Source organism: Callospermophilus lateralis, chromosome 4 (genome assembly GCF_048772815.1).
Source record: "Callospermophilus lateralis isolate mCalLat2 chromosome 4, mCalLat2.hap1, whole genome shotgun sequence".
NCBI classification, from domain to species: domain Eukaryota; kingdom Metazoa; phylum Chordata; class Mammalia; order Rodentia; family Sciuridae; genus Callospermophilus; species Callospermophilus lateralis.
The window spans coordinates 73,202,187-73,220,206 of NC_135308.1; the positions used below are offsets into that span (position 1 = coordinate 73,202,187).

The window sequence follows — 18,020 nt, forward strand, 5'->3', positions numbered from 1 at the left end:
CTGAGGCCTCTGAAACTGTGAACATCAATATAAACTTTACCTCCTAAAATTGTTCCTGTCAGACCTTTTTGTCACAGCAGCTAAAAGCTATCTAAAACATAAGCAAAATTAATTATTAGGACATTTCATTATAAGAAACATAAGTAGCATCAAAAACATAAAAAACCAAGAGTATAACTAGTAAAAATTATCTATAATCACTGAGAGAAATTAGAAATATACATTGTAAGTCAACTAGCTCCATTTTGATGTTTAGATCATATCCAAACTGAATTTAATATCACCATGATTTTATTGCATTAGATGTATCAACAAAGTGAAATCAAACCCCTATCTCTCACCATGCACAAAGCTCAACTCAACATGGATCAAGGACTTAGGAATACAACCAGAGACCCTGCTTCTAATAGAAGAAAGAGTAGTCCCTCATCTCCATCATGTGGGATTAGGTCTCAACTTCCTTAATAAGACTCCTTTGCCTCAAGGATTAAAATCAAGAATCAATAAATGGGATGGATTCAAACTAAAAAGTTTCTTCTCAGCAAAATAAAACCAAAAAAAAAAAATCTGTGAGGTGAATAGAGAGCCTACTTCTTGGGAGCAAGTTTTTACTCCTCACACATCAGATAGGGCACTAATCTCTAGGGTGTATAAAGAACTCAAAAATCTAAACACCAAAAATAAAAAGACACAAAACAAACAAACAAACAAAAAAACAACAAATAACCCAATCAACAAATGACCAACGACCTGAACACACACTTCTCAGAAGATGATATACAATCAATCAACAAATATATAAAAAGATGTTCATTATCACTAGCAATTAGAGAAATGCAAATCAAAACCACTCTAAGACTTCATCTCACTCCAGTCGGAATGGCAGCTATTATGAATACAAACAACAATAAGTGTTGGCAAGGATGTGGGGGAAAAGGTACACTCATACACTGCTGGTGGGGCTGCAAACTCATGCAGTAAATATGGAAAGCAGTATGGAGACTTCTTGGAAAATTGGGAATGGAACCACCATTTGGTACTGGAGATTCACCTCTGTACCACAGACCAGCTGATGGCAAACTACATTGGCTTTGGCCATATTTCAGTGGGAGGCACAGAGTGTTCTCCAGCCTCCAGAGGTCTTCACATCCACTTGACCCAGCTATCTCTCACCTTCTTCTTTACCCAAAGGACTTAAAAATAGCATACTCAGGGACACAGCCATGGCAATGTTTATAGCAGCACAATTCAAAAAAGCTAAACTGTGGAGCCAACCTAGATGCCCTTCAATAGATGAATGAATAAAAAAAAATGTGGAATATATACACAATGGAATATTACTCAGCAATAAAAGAGCATAAAATCATGGCATTTGCAGGTAAATGGATGGAGTTAGAGAAGATAATGCTAAGTGAAATTAGCCAAATCCATAAAAAACAAATGCCAAATGTTTTCTTTGACATAAGGAGGTTGATTCATAGTGGAATAGGGGGAGGGAGCATGGGAGGAATAGACAAACTCTAGATTGGGCAGAGGAGTTGGAGGGTAAGGGAGAGGACATGGGGTTAGAAATGATGGTGGAATGTGATGATCATGATTATCCAAAGTGCATGTATGAAGACACAAATTGGTGTGAATATACTTTGTATACAACCAGAGATATGAAAACTTGTGCTCTGTATGTGTAAGAAGAATTGCAATGCATTCTGCTGTCACATATAAGTAAAAAGTAAATAAATTATTTATAAAATAAAATAAATACAAATAAAAGATAAATGTATAAAGTTATTTATAATATTTATGTGAAATGCATAAGACCACGTATGATCAATGCACTGGGCAGGAAAAACAACACAATTAAAGCAGTTACTTTAAAGAAATCTTTTAAAAAGTTAATCAGACATGCTATAAAGTTATGATAACTAAGGGAATATGCATGGCTACAGTCCTAGAAAATGACAGAACAAAATCAATTAGAGTATATAGCAGGAATCAGAAATATCTACACCCTATATATTTCAAAGGTGACACAGCATTGGGGAAAAACCTTTTCAGTAATGATTCTGAGTCAATTGGATATTCAAACAATAATATGAAACATTTTTTAGCATCACACACACTATATACAATACTGACCCCAGAAAGATTGTGAAATTACATATAAAATAAAAGTAACTAAAGATGTATAAGACACTATTGGAGAACATTTTTATAATCTATAGTAGTAAAGTTATATTTAAAAGGACAATAGAGACAAGTGCACTAGTGCACGCCTATAATTTCAGTGGTTTGGGAGGTTGAGACAGGAGGATTGCAAGTTCGAAGCCAGCCTCAGCAATGGTGAGGCACTAAACAACTCAGTAAGACCCTGTCTCTAAATAAAATACAAAACAGGCTGGGGATGTGGTCCCGTGATCCAGTGCTTCTGAGGTCAATCCCCAGTACCAAAAAAAAAAAAAAAAAGGACTTTATACACTGTGCTTCATCAAGAAGAAGAATTTGATCCCTAAATGAAGACAATATTAAGATAGGAGAAATAAAAAGAAAGTATTAAAATATATATGAATATACTCATATTTGCACCAAACAATATTGGCATGGTAATATGTAGGATCATTATTTCAGAACTCAACATTTGCAAATACTCAAATCTCCATATCATTTGAATGAATCAATACATGATCCTGTGGTTATCTAGGAGAAAACTCTACAGCAATAAAAATAAATGAGGCCCAGCTAAAAATAAAAGCATAGGTGAATTCTAAATGTTATGTTGAGTCAAAGTAGACACAACAAGGAACATGGTACATGAATTTACATAAAGCTCAAAACCTGAAAAAAAATTCTTTGGCAGCAAAAGTTAGAATGGTCTTCTTTGGAGGGGAGAAGGGCACAGTGACTGGAGGGATGTGCAGGTGTCATCTGGGAGCTGCTGATGCTCTCTGATAGTCCAAAGTGAGGAACATGACAGAGCTGTCATTCATTGTTATATAGTGTTATCCATTAACTTCAATAAATTATAATGCCGATTTAAAACCAATCCTCTTAATATTTCTTGAAAGGGCTGAAAGGTGAATGATAATAAGAATCCCAATTCACCACAAAATGTCTCATTTTTGAAATCAGCTCTCCATGCTGTCTCCTCTTAGAGACATGTCACTCAAGTACCAGCCAGCCCTGCCCTCTCTTACCTGAGCAGACCACAGAGGCTGTGTTTCCATGGGCACAGGCAGGAACACCCAGGGCAGTCACAGGGCAATTCCACAGGAAGGACTCAGACCCTGAGCAGTGGAATCGGTCTCTCCAGATCTCATCTCCTCCTTCCACAAAGTATGCTCCCTTTGGGGTGGAGATGGCGACTCCACAGCCCAGCTGACGGCAAACTACATTGGCATTGGCCATATTCCAGTGGGAGGCACAGAGTGTTCTCCAGCCTCCAGAGGTCTTCATCTCCACTTGACCCTCACACTGAGAGCTGCCATTTTTCATGAGCCGAACATCTGTATATCCTGGTAGAAGACAGGGTTTAGCAACATCACATATTTTTATTATCCCCACAGAGTGTGGTAGGAGGTTAAAGTCCTGTTGTGAGTCTCACCTGAGCAGACAACTTGCACAGCTCCTTTGTGGGGGCAGCTGCCTGCAGGACAGGGTACTCTGGGGCAGAACCAGAGGCCAGGCTCCTGCCCCTCACACTGGAACTCTTCAGCCCAGACCTGTTCACTGTCCTCTCTGAGGGGCAGGTTCCCCAGGACAGATGCAGCCTTGCCACAACCCAGCTCTGCACAGATGACCTGGGCTGTGGCTAATGTGAAATTCCCATCAGATACTGGAATCCACTCTCCTCCAGAATTCACTTCCACTCGCCCAGAGCAAGGTCCGTATCCTCCAACCAGATGCACAAATCCTAAGGGAGAGAAAACAAACAACAACAAATACCAGCAAATAGAAGGAGGAAGCTACAGTTCGCAGGTAATGCTGTGAAATCTTTTCATTTTCCAGGGTTGTAGTGTGGGGTGTGGATTCCATTTGTGGTGCCAGAATATGAATTCTATGAACAAGTGTCTGAAGATAAATTTTGGAGAATGAATTTGTAATGTGCTTTCTAAATTGCTGTTTCATGATATGAATGTATGCACTCTCCCATGCACATAGGTGTACATACATGAATATATGTGTTTCCAAAAAATGTGTGTATATATAGATATATAGATATAGATCATGTAAAAATGGATTTTTCTTTTAAAGTAACATATTATTCTTTATATTATAAATGTATCTGTGTGTTTTTTGACTTTCTTTGATACTTTAATCTCCTTTTTCTTTGTATAGTATCTGTATCTATTCTCTGAAGATTAAGATTAATTTTTTACTATTTTATGCCCTGAAACTTCCAATTCACAGATTTACAGATAATAATTCTAACTAAGATAACATTTGTTAATGAATGAAAAATTCCAATATGTGTCCAAAACTGACAATTGATATTTATTTTCAATTTAGAGATGAGAAAAAAGACCACTAAATAGGTGAGATAGAAACCTGGTTATTGTGACAAAAATGATCAGGATTCTTTACATCATCCTTTCCATTAAAGAAGACTGAAATGCCATTTAAACTATGAATAGATGTTATCCAGAGGTTTGAGCATTTTTTTTTGTGTGTTTTTTATGGAATTATTTTTTTTCTAATAAACAGAGTTTGAAGAATCCATTATGCATCTATTGAAGCTGATCAGGAAGTGATTTTGAGTATATGTTCAGACCTTTGGGGAGGCATCTACTTACAGATGTGAAATTATAATATAATAGTATTTTTTGTAGTGAAGAAATTCTGCAAGGAATCTTTCTCAAGAGAATAGCATGGTCATTAATTTCATTAATTTCCCTCCTAAGTAAACAACCAAACATCAAAAACATTAATCTACCTTTTTAAAATTGTTATGTAAAATTGGAATACTCCCTTTTCCCTCTGAAACTGATGTAATAACATGAAGTGTGGATTCCTGAAGTGTTACTGCAATGGTAATTTTAATTTATTTCATTATTATAGAGGAGTAATATAGTGTACCTTACTTATAGAGTCAAAATGCAGATACACAGATTTCAAACTGAAATCACTAATCTTTAGAAGGTTATGTTTTAAAGAATATGAGACCTGCAGGCACATCATAAAATCAGCCATCAATACAGTTATCCAGTGACAGGAAAACTAAAGATCAGCCTCTAGAATAGAACCCTGGCTGGCTGTAGTCTCTGCCTGTGGAGGCAGCCAGGTCCTCTTCTCTGTGAATTCTGGTTTCCATTCAGTCACTTTCAAATTGAAGTTCAAAATAAGTACCACCAGGGAGGACCATCAGGTTTTCATGACTGATTGTAGTTTCAGCTCAGATAAAAACACAAACATGCCTGCAGTGGCACTAGTCCTCTTTATTTTTCTTTCTTTTTTTTTTTTAAATAACTGTATTTTGCCCATTTCTAGTATACAAGTGTTAGAATGTCTCAGTTGAGGTAGAATAACATTACATTCAAGCTCTATCTAAGACATTCCACTGGGGTATCTGAGTACAGTGTTTGTCCTCTGACTGAAATGTTAGGAGGGTATCTTTGTTATAGGCACTGAATTCTATTAAATTATCAAATCTTTGCAAGAAAGTTTTGTATAAATTCCATTAATAAAAATTGGAAGCATTTCAGATAAAGAGATAGATCTCTCATGTAGATTTTACCTTTACTCTTCTATTCTACACAAACCAGAGGGACCTAATCCAGCTATAGCCTGAGAGAATGAAGAATAAAATTAATATAGTACATGTACTCAGACCATCAACTGAACATCTGTCATTGTGCTGAACAGAGATTCAGAAAGCATTATTATTGAAAGTCAGCAATACTTTTATTTATCTTTAAAAAATGCATTAAAGAAGCAGTATGGAGATTCCTTGGAAATCTGGGAATGGAACCATCACTTGACCCAGCTATCCCTCCCCTTGGTCTATACTCGAAGGACTTAAAAACAGCATACTAAGACACAGCCACATCGATATTTGTAGCAGCACAATTCACAATAGCTAAACTGTGGAGCCAACCTAGATGTCCTTCAACAAATGAATGGATAAAAAAAATGTGGCATATATATACAATGGAATTTTATTCAGCAATAAGAGAATAAAATCATGGCATTTTCAGGTAAATGGATGGAGTTAGAGAAGATAACGCTAAGTAAATTTAGCCAATCCCCCCCACCCAAAAAAAAAATATTCTGAATGTTTTCTCTGATATATTGAGGCTGACTCATAGTGGAGTAGGGAAGAATAGATGAATTCTAGATAGGGAAGAGGGAGGGAAAGGAAGGGGGCAGGGCATTAGCAAGGATGGTGGAATGTGATAGATATCACTATCCAAAGTACATGTATGAAGACACAAATTGGGTGTCAACATATTTTATATACAGAGATATGAAAAAATGTGGTATATATGTGTAATAAGAATTGTAATGCATTCCACTGTCATATATTTTAAAAAATAAAATCAATTAAATAAAAGAAAGCAATGAAGAAATAAAAATAAAAATACATTAAAGATTTATTATGTTTTGGGTATTGTATTATAAAGTAAGATATACCCAAAATCCCTTGGAACAATTTTTTTAAAAAAAGATGTGATTTAGAAATTAGAGCCAGCTACCATCAACACAAAATGTAGTTATTCTTGGGAGATCATTTCCTCTGTTGCACTTAATGAAATATAAAAACAACAAAGTGTGGTTCAGAAGCAGGTATACATCATTCTATAAACCCTAATGATGGTGTGTATTATTATACTCCACAGTTCTTCAGTAAATAGGGAATTCTTATATCATAGTAGTTTAGAAATCCTCATTAGTTTTATTTGCAGAAATATATATCAGTTTTTGTAATATGCCAATGTTATAAAGGGATATGGAGACAAAAAAAATTTTCTTTCCTCATCTGTATTACCAAGCAGTTGAGGTAGATAGTACCACAATAAGTCAGTCCATGTTGCAAGGACATTTATTCAGAAGACTGGTGTGAAGGTATTTTTCACTCTTTCTTTCACTTGTCTTTCTCATACAGAATATATTCTCATATAAAACAAAGTTTCCATATTGAACCTACCACTCAGTCTGCACAATCTATAATCTTGAAATCTTAGAAGTATGAATGTTGAGGTTGGTTCATCTGGGCCTCTAGTGTGTGGACACATAATTACCAATTATTTGTTCAGAGTAGCCTTTCTTCTTGATTCATAGGGAATGAAACATATGAAGGCATGAACATTATTTAAGAGGTCTAACTTAGAATTTATTCAGAATGTCTGTTTTTACAGTCTTTTGAGATAACTGCTGTGCATCTTTTCCTCAAAGTCATAAACAGCATTTATATTGGAAACTTCTAATTTGATCTTTGAGGCATAATCTAAAGCACACCTAATGTCTGAGGACTATTTGAGAAATAAAACATTAAATATAATATTCAATGCTAATTCTCTTACTGAAGATTCACATTACAAACAATTCAGATTCAGGTGTCTGTCTCAACTGGGAGGCTGTCATATTCAGGTTATATTTCCCTTTTTCTGTCAGGTATGCACGTACAACTCAAGCTCCCAACAATGAACATACACTGAATTTTAAAAAAGTGATATATATACATATGTTGGATTGCAATAAAATGATCTGATCAAGAACTGTGGATAAATCTACCAAACATAAAATTAAAGAATAATAAAACAAAACCATATGAGGCAAACCAACTCAAATAGATTGGCAGAGCTCACATGGACATCTAAAGGGAAAGTATGAGGAATGGTGACCTGCTGCTTTTAGGAACCCCCATCCCCCATAGTTCTTCAAAATCACTGCTTTTTTTTTTTGTCTTTGCTCCTCAAAAATATCTTTTGCAGACAGTTGAGAAATGTGGGTCCTGGTGCACTGTTGAATCTCAAAGAAGGTAAATTCAGGGCAAAGGCTTTAACTGACTCTGTCTGTGTTATCGGCTCACCACTATAAGCAGGGAGAGTGGAATAGTGTGAATTAGCACATCAAGTAAACCCAGTGATGAACTGACTCCCCAAAGTAAGAAATCTCAGAAGTATGATGCTCAGCAGAACATTAAGATGAGCAAATCTGTGGAATTTGTGTAAATACAACTACAGTAATTTCATGAAGATGTTTATTAAATATATTATCCTTTTAATGGATAATTCTGTTTTCTTTAGCAAATGCACTTATTTTCTAAAACACGGGTTAATATCCAAGTTGGTAATTATATTTTCTATAGAACTTAAAATTTCACAAAGAAGAATAAGTCAGTCCATGTTACAAGGACGCATGCAGAAAACTATTGTGAAGGTAGAAATTATGTATAAAATATGATAAAAATTATTAGGAATTATATTTTTATGAAATAATAGGCTTAGAGTGGATTGAAATTGAATACAGATACAGATTCAAACACACACACACACTTACATGTGTATATGTATGTGGAATTTAGTACTTATAAAATCATTCATATACCTACATTTCATTTTAATAATAATATTTTAAATTATTAGACTATATAAATATTTATAATGTTAGAAAATTTAGGGATAGATATTAAATAAAAGAAAATTAGTCTCTATTTGATATTGTCCTGTATAGTCAAATATATAGATGTCAAAAAGAGTCACAAATGGAGAAAAAAATGATACCTGCTCTTAAAACATACCAGAGTGGATTATAAAGAAGACCCATTCTAGAGCTTCCCATTAACGTAAAATTTTCAGTAGGTCCTCTAACATGACTTTTCCATATTGACTAAAGTCCTTCAATTATGTGGTATAATACAAATCTTTTTATTGGTCTAGAATTGGGTAAGGAATTAATATTATTGTTGATAATTATTTTGCTTTTAAACAGAATTTCACTACCTCACAGTTGTGGAGGATGGAAGTGGGATTGAGAGTGTCAGTAGGGTTGGCTCCTTCTCTGGAGACTATCAGAGGGGATCCTTCCTCCCTCCACCCTCACTTCTCCTGGTCAATGACAATCCTTGGTGTGCCTTGGTTCATAGAAGCATCACTTTGGTTGCTGCCTCTCTGCTTACCTATCCCTCTTCTCTGTGTCTGTCTATGTGTCTCCCTTCTTCTGAGGACACAAGACAGATTAGATTAAGTGTTTGAGTGAGAGACTTTAGAAAATAATTGAAGAATTCAATGAATATCAGAAGGATGAAAATTCCCCACTTCCTTTCTCCTATCATAACTGGCTCTTCTAAATCTGGGATGCTTCAGTGAAGATTTTTGAATCTCCTCCTCTGAGAAATTACACTTACAGAACAGAGCCACATCCCAGTCTGGTCAACTGTCACAGGAGTAGTAAGATTGGTAGAAGGAGGCAAACTTGCTTTAGTCCCTAGAGATTAAGAAGTGATTGATGACAACCACATGAAAATAAAAAGAAAAAAGTAGAGGTTCTTTATTTTTCCTCTTGGTTGCATGTTGTTTCAATCATGACCACCAATTGAAAACACATGAAGCATGATAAGGATATTTCAATATCTGAACAAGTCATAATATTGAAATAATTCCATGGAGATTGTCATATAGGGAAATAGATTTGGGGTTCACCAGAGCCCCCCATATGTTTATTTGAAACAATATAAACATTTTTTTCTGTGTTTTGCTAAACCTTTCTCCACAGGAGGGCCACAACAGAGCCTGAATGACTTGAGGTTCTCACCCAAATTCGACCTGACTCATCTAAGGACAGGGGATGAATTTTAGTGTGAAGACTTGGCTGACACTGTAGGCTACTCTCCATAACCTTGTTTTTTTAAAGGAAATCTGTCTTCCTAATCTCATCTAAAAGATATCAGAACTTATTTGTATGTAGGAGAAATAGCAGACAAAGAGCAATTTTACTAAGAATCACTGAATAGATAATTTATACACTTAACCAAATTCCATAAAAACTCCAAAGGGCCAACACAACAAAAATTAAAAGTAACTTTAAAATCTTAAGATTTGACATCTATATCTTGCACACTAGAAAACAAATTCTACTTTTTGTGCCATAAATCAGAAGAGATAGTGACACACTTGTGCTTCAGGCCAAAAGAAGGATGCACCAAGGCCCACAGTAACCAATCAAAAAAAAAAAAAAAGGTGCTTCTCTGTGCCCTAAGACACTTGAAAGATTGGCAGTAAAGAGAACTGAAGGTGCAGAGTATGTGTTTAGCACATACCAGCAAATGGACTCTTTTGGTGGCTTCTCTTATAGGGACACAGATGGGCAGCTCCCAGGCAATGTCTGGGTGTAGGTGTTTCCTGTATAAATAAATGAGATACCATGATATTTATCCTAAATCCACTCTTAGACTCAATTTCCCTTTCTAAACCTCTCTATCTGAATTCTCCAGTACCCTAAATACCTCAACATAATGTTCTTTTTCATAGCTAAGTTTAAAGCTCTCCAGTGATGAAACCTGTTGATAGTGTTAAATGTGTTAAAAATTACTAAAACTGATATACTATTGATATACTATTGAAGACATGACAGAGAAGACAGAACTTGGGAAGAGTAAGTGACTTGTTAGAGATATGGTGGTATCCAGATCCACTGTGACCTGAATTATGCCTCTCAGTGATAGCTCTTCTCACTTCAGCTCCCTCCTTTCTTGGTCTCCCCTGCTACTCCCTCAGTGAGCCCTGCTATATCCTGTGCCTTTATGCCTCATCTCTACTCTTATTTCACAGAGGTTGCCTCCACTTTACAAACTGGGTTCATTTACAAAAATATTCAGTCAAGCCCCAGGAGAGTTTGTAGGTACCTGATCTTCAGAAAACTATTCTTTTCTACCTGCAGAAGCTCTGGGAAAGTCCCTAATTCTCTGTATTGCCTCTTTTAGGATATAGGGCTCTTTCAGCTTCTGGAAATGGCCTTTCTCACTTTCCATCAGTATAAGAATTTTGGGGCTCAAATTTATCCAGGTAAACAAAAGTGGCAGAGTGGCCAGGTTGATTTCCAACATCCTCATCAAGATCACACCTTTGTTTATTCCACTAAGATCAAGATTGTCTTCTCCACCCTTCCTGTGGCTGGGAATCATCTGCATATAACAAAATCTCCAGGGCTTTGATCATAAGCCTTGTTTCTGTATCTACCTGTCTCATTGTCCATCACTCCACAATCCTATTATTCTCTTTAGGGCACAGAACTGTGTCACCTAAGTAGATGGGAATGTCTTCATCAGATGTGGATTTGGCCAGGCAGAAGTACACACAGATCCCAGTGTCTTCCTTGAACACCAAACTTGCCCTGTATTCTTGGGCTTCCCAGTCATCTCTGAAAGCCAGAGGAGGGAGCATGACCTTCCTTCAAGGCAGAACAGAGGGCAAGGAGAGTGATCATTGGAAGCCCAGAAATGGGCAAAAATGCCTGTGATCAGGAAGGGATAAAATGGGGCAGAGGGGTCTTCAAAGGAGCCACAATGTAAAGTTTCCACCCAGGTCTGGTATAAGAGAAAGGTATTTGAAGAGAGTATTGAGAGTCTGCTTCCATGTTTTGTAATTCAAAGTACTAATGTCTTTCCAGAATTTGACATGTTCCAGAAATGTTTTTAGATGTTGGGTATGAATATTTCAAAGAAATAATGCAGACAAAAAGAAAAAAATTAAGCCATTTGAAATTTATGAGAGACCTGATTGGAAGGAAAGAAAATTTGCATCTGCAGAAATCCACTGATTCATATGACTCATTCTCCCTAGAGTAAATTAAAAATTGCAGTCAGATCTATGCTTGTCTGATCCTTTACTTCAAGGATACATTGTGTTATGGCATCTATCACATATAAACTGTATAATCTTCCTCCATATCTTGTCACCTGTAGCATTTTTCTCCTTTTTTTATTTATATTAAACTTATTTCAAGCAATACCTCAAACAGAAATAGTATACCTATTAATGAAGTAAATAGATCTTTATATATATATATATATATATATATATATATATATATATATATATATATATATAGTCTTATTTCCTCAAACACTGTTCATTTACTCTTGTGAAAATTTCCAATATGTTTTATTCTTGCTTTTGAAATAAAGTTCAATTTTGTTATCACCCACCTGTTCAATGGTGCACCAGAATTTCTTATTCCTAAGTAAAACCTGTAGCCTTCATTTATAACCCCTATACTTTCCAGCTTATGGTAATTACAATTCTATTCTAAACTTCTAAACTTTTATGAGGTCAGCTCTTTCAGATTTGACATATAGTGAGACCTTTGTTCTTCTTTCCCTTCTTCTATTTCATTTAGCCTAGTGATCTTCAGGTCCATGCACTCTGCAGCAAATGGAAGGATTTCATTTCTTTCTTTTTCTTTTTTTTTTTTGGCTAGAGTATTCTATTATGTAAATGTACTTCATTGTGTCCATTTATTAGTTGATGGACACTTAGATTGTTTCCCTTTCTTAGCTAGTGTCAGTAGTGCTGCCATAAACATGGGAGTATAGAGGTCTCTTCGACATCCTGACATCATTTCCTAGGGATATATGCTCAGCAGAGGATTGCTATACTTTATGGTTACTTGATGGGGGGAGCTGTCTGATAATGTCTTTATACTTTATTTATTTGTAAAGAACATTTGCTGTGTTTTGTATTTTTTATTGGCATATTTTTCCTTCAGTTCTATGAGAATCTAATGGCACACACTTCTTGTCTACATGCTTCTTGTTAGGAAATTCATTGTCAGGTGAATTAGAACACTCGTATGTGTTGTTTATTTCATTTCTCTTGATTCCGTTGGACTCTTTACCTTTCATCTTTGAAATCTGTATTATAATATGTAATGACAAGAGCTCAAGGGTCCAGGTCAAATTTGGGTGCCCAACTAAATTTTTACCCCCAAGGAGAGACTTAACTTTCTCCATTGTGTGCTTCCTGGGGCTTTGAGAAGGAACAAGGAGGGTGATCCTGTGGCCAAAAATGCTGCAAAGATATGTCACACACTGAGGCCTCAGCCTGCCAAGGCAACACAGAACTGAGAGAGACCAACGTCCTCAGTGTTATGAGCTGCCTACTGAGGTAGACTCATGGCCCAAGACTCCTGCAACCAGTCAAAGACTCTTCTTGAGTCTGTTCCACCAGCACACAGTCTTGCTCTCTCTATGAGGTCAGTCTACATTTAAGGCCTCTAATTCCCACTGAGTGCAGAGTATCACAATGGTGGGCCTGGAATTGTGCTTTAAGACAAAATCCTGTTTCTGCTCTTGTGTCCTGTTCCTTAGCAAGTGGAGTCTTGATTTTCTTTCTGTCAAGACATCTTGGAAGAGTGGGGGTAGAGACAGTCTCTTTGCTGCCCAACTAAACACAGTTCCTGATCTCCATCTGAGGTTACTATCATGGGGACAAGGATTGTTGGGCTCTACTGGGCACCTGCCTAGTTCTGAGTTTCAATTCTAAGGTCTGGACTTAATTACCTTTCCATTCCCCAAGAAGAACGCATCTTTCTTCATGCTGGGCTTAGATTTAGGGAAAGCACAACTCTTACTTTCTTCTCTCCTTCAATGTGTCTTTTCTTTATAATAAAAACAGAAACTCACCTGCTTTCTTTTCTTTTCATACACCTCATTTATTTTCTCCTATCAAGTTTTTTGGTTTGTGAAAAATGTTTACGTGGGATATTTGTGGGAGATCACTGAATAACCACCTTGATCTGAGTCCTAAACTACATAATCTCATATCATAATAAATATGTATTAATATTTTACTATTTCCAACATTGATATGACAGCACAGTGTTAAATTCACCTCACAATATGAGTTTATACAAAAATTTATGAAAAACAAAACGTAGAGAGAATATACTGTAATAGATATGAAAGGAGAAATTGTGACTTACAGCATTTCACTAATGGTTCTCTGGCCCTTCCTACCAATAAACTAAGATTTTGATATTTGAATCTGGAAAGAAGTATTTTAACTTTCCTTTAATCCATAAATTCCCTTGTGATGTGTTTGATGCCTCTACCCACATACCTATTAATCTAGTGTAAAAATATCTTTGACTTTACATATGCAAGCACTCAATTCAACTGAGAGAAGTAGGGCCTCTTTCTTGTCTGTCCTTTGAAAAGTACTGCAAACAGAGTGTGTGTACCAATTTATATGTAATCCTCAAAATAATAAATTAGAGAAACAAAATTAAGATTGATTTTAAGTTGAAATACTCTACAAAAAATATCTTGTCAAGTAAAAAAGTTGAGAAAGGAAGGACAATATTACAGATTTAGATGACAGGAATAAATGAAGAGCATCACCCACTGCTCTCCCTGAATCTGTGGATTCAGGGAAGGATCTCTTAGGCCTCTCCTCTTAGTCCTCTATGGACAATTCATCCTTAATTTCCCCAGGGATCAGACACTACTTCCTGGAACCTTCCATTCTCTCAGGTAGTGGAGAATGCACTGACCATACCTGAGCAGATGACTCCTGCGTCTTTAGAGTGCCTGCAGTTGTTCTTTCCCCAGCCCAGAGCAGTGCAATTCCACAAGTAGGCCTCCTCTCCTGTGCACGCCAGCCTTGTCAGCCAGATGGGCCCAGATCCCTCTCCAAATTGTGCATAGAGCAAGGCATTGAAGGCCACTCCACAGCCCAGCTGTCTGCACACCACATGGGCATCTTTCAGGTCCCAGCTGTCACCACAGACAGTGCCCCAGGAATGCTGGTGAAGGATCTCCACTCTGCCTGAACAGCGACTGCTACCATCCACCAGGCGGAGCTTTGGGCTCTCTGAGGAGAAAGAATCATGTCAATGGCTGTATTTACAAAGAGAATGAGAAGGGTTCTTTTCGGGGAGCAGGGGTGTACCGGGGATTGAACTCGGGGGCACTCAACCACTGATCCATATTCCCAGCCCTATTTATATTTTATTTAGAGACAGGGTCTCATTGAGTTGCTTAGGGCCTCATTTTGCTGAGGCTGGCTTTGAACTCAAAATCCTTGTGCCTCAGCCTCCTGAGAAGCTGGGATTACAGATGTGTGCCACTGCCCTGGCTGATAACAGTTCTTTTGTCACGTGGTACTCCCTCTTCCAACCAAGCAGTTGGCAGATCTATTTTCAGAACACAGAGCTTGCTGTGTAAGACATGAAATCATTCATTACACTAGGGCAGCAGGTAAGTCTCAGTTTCTACCATAATGTGGGAGAATTAATTGTGAAAGAATAAGAAATGGTATTAAACAAAATGTAATCAAGTGAGTAATCTCATGTAGAAGTTATTATGTAGATCTGATCAGAGTAAAACTTGCTGTTGGTAGAGTTCTGCATATGATGTGACAAAACTATTGAGAAATGCTGAGATTCATAATTTGAGTAGCTGAAAGTGTCTTCTCTGAATGATTTCTAAGAATTAGTGTAATGGGCCAGTATCTGCATTGGTTTCTTATAAAGCACATACATATGGTATTTATGGCCAGAGATTTGAAATGATGAAAGTACAGGAGATGGAGTAGGAAATGGGGATGAGATCATTAGAAGTCTCAGGTGACAGCTATGAATTCAGGGGAAAAATGTAATTATATAGGCATTAAGACTGAAACATTAATGGATCATAAGACAAACTATAGTTAATGCAATATATTTCACTAATGATTCTAGGCTTCATAGTTCAAACATGGATATTTAATTTCAAATTTGTGTTTGCTTTAGGTAGTTTGGGCAACCTTCCTGTATAGATGATGTCAGATGTTGACATTGCCCAAATGCCCCTATGAATCATAGAATGATACTTTCTCCCAAATATATTTAATCTGTGCTTGGACTTCCTACCAGGAGTTCTTGATGAGGAGGCAAATAGCAGAATAGAAGAACACTTTTTGTGACTCTGTGAGTGACAAGAGTCAGGGAACACAGGGGGAAGCTCTATTCTGAGAAGAGAAAGAGGAAAAATACCAGGAACCAATAAAAAAACGACAAGAAGCCTCAATGAGATGGAGAAGCATTAAGGCAGCCCAGATAAAACTACAAAGCAATTAACAACTTCAACTACAGATATCTTACATGAGGAAGAAACACATAGTTCTGATAAGCTTTAGATCAAATTTGGGAAGTTGTTTTGAGAGGGACTCCTTCAGTACAACAAGAGAGCGTTATAGGAGGAGTTCACCTCATTGCTCAGCAAGTTCTCAGAGTGCTATTACTGGGAGCCATGTTGAGAAGGATCCTATTGTATGGGCTAAACTGTGTTAGGATTACGAAATATGAATTAATCATAATTTGAGGTCCCTGGGTCACCCCTCCACAGTGACAGGGTGGAGGTAGTAAGCACCTATAGTCTCAAGAAGACTGAATTCCACAAACATGCTCAGATAGTAGCAGAGAAGGGACTAGAGGCCTCATTGATATGTAGGCCTTTTCTATGTGAAAAGGAGTGATTCCAGGTCTGAGAGCTGAGACAACATCTGGTGATTAACCCCATTCCTGTGCCCCATCTCAGGGTGGAGCTCAAGGGTTTGATGTCTACACCACTTTTCACAGGCATTCCAGGGATTCACTATGGCTAGGACACTTGAAATGCCCCCATGGGAATGAGGTCTCTGGAGCAGAGTTTTTCTGCAAGTTGTTCCCAGAAACACTGAAGGCAGGGCTTGTGGTGACTTTGACTGTTGCTATGCCCCCACTATTTGAAACAGAACCTCTCCAGCAGGATAATGGCCTGTCCCATCAATATTCCTTAACCTTCACGGTAGGAACTGAGGAGCACAGTGCAAGCAACATATCACACCTAGCTCCTTTAGATGGGAATTCAAAGGAACTAGAATTGGTTTCCTTTTTAGCCTAATTTATCCAAAATATCTGATAGATTCATATTTTAAGTGAACAAAAAAGAGATTTCTGCATGCAATTATTTTGTGTAGGAGAAAATTTTGACACACTTTTTTTCTTTTTCAATGTACACATTATTATATTTTCCTTAATACTATGTATTTAATGCATTTTAAAATTCTTTAAATGGATTTTTCTTTCTTCTTTTTCATCTTTTTTATATAAAATAGTTTTCTTCTTAATTTTTATTCCCCTTCTTCTTTTTGTATTTTCTTCTTCAATCTTCCTTTTTGAATTAATATTCCTTTTATTAATTTACTTTTTTGTTCATTCTGCATTTATTCTTTCCTTATCTATTGTTACTGCTTTCATAGTTGTTATTGAGTTTATTTGATTATTACTGTATTTATATAGCTGATTTATGTTTATGTGGTTGGTACTCCTTTATTCATTTTCTTCTTTCTGAGTCATGATGGTGATTAAGCCAAGAACCTCAAACATGTTGGGTTGCTTTGCCACTGAGCTACACCTCCAGCCAATAGAGTGAAGTAGTACCTTATTGTAACCATGACCTAGCCCTGATCAAGCCTTGGTGGATGTTATGGTTTGGATGTGAGGTGTTCCCCAAAAGCTCTGCATGAGACAATGCAAGAAATTTTAGAGGATAAATGATTGGGTTATGAGACTCTTAACCCAATTAGTGAATTAATCTCCCAATGGGAGTACTGAGTGGTAATAATATTCTTGTCTTTCACTGACAGAGGAGACCAGGGAGTTGAGTGTACTTGGAGGGGGAGGATTATAATGGGGCATCATGTTGTCTAATCAGGGTAAGAAGAACATGTGCCATCATGGAATGGAAAACTGAAAAACTGTTAAGGGAAAACATTTGGAATCTGCATGAGGATGAAATGTATGGAAAAGGATCATTATGAATATGTGCATAAGGAGAAGAGGCAATAGAGAAGGAAAGTGTAATCAAGATCTCAAGATGTACAGTTAGTGGTGGTCAATAGTGAGGTCATACAGGGAGATGGGATATGGAGGAATAAGGGAGAAATTCAGGAATGGAGAGGCCAGGATGTTTTTTCAGTTGTGTTCAATGATGCTGGAAGCACCAGGAACAGGAGAAAGAGGAACGTGGTGAGCCTGGTATAGCAGCCTTCATGGATGATGGGAGT

At 36.9% G+C, this 18,020-nt stretch overlaps 1 pseudogene; it reads right to left on the reverse strand.

Annotated features, from left to right (window-relative positions):
- LOC143398306 (antigen WC1.1-like) overlaps positions 1 to 18,020 on the reverse strand; it is a 125,423-nt pseudogene that overhangs the window by 78,487 nt on the left and 28,916 nt on the right.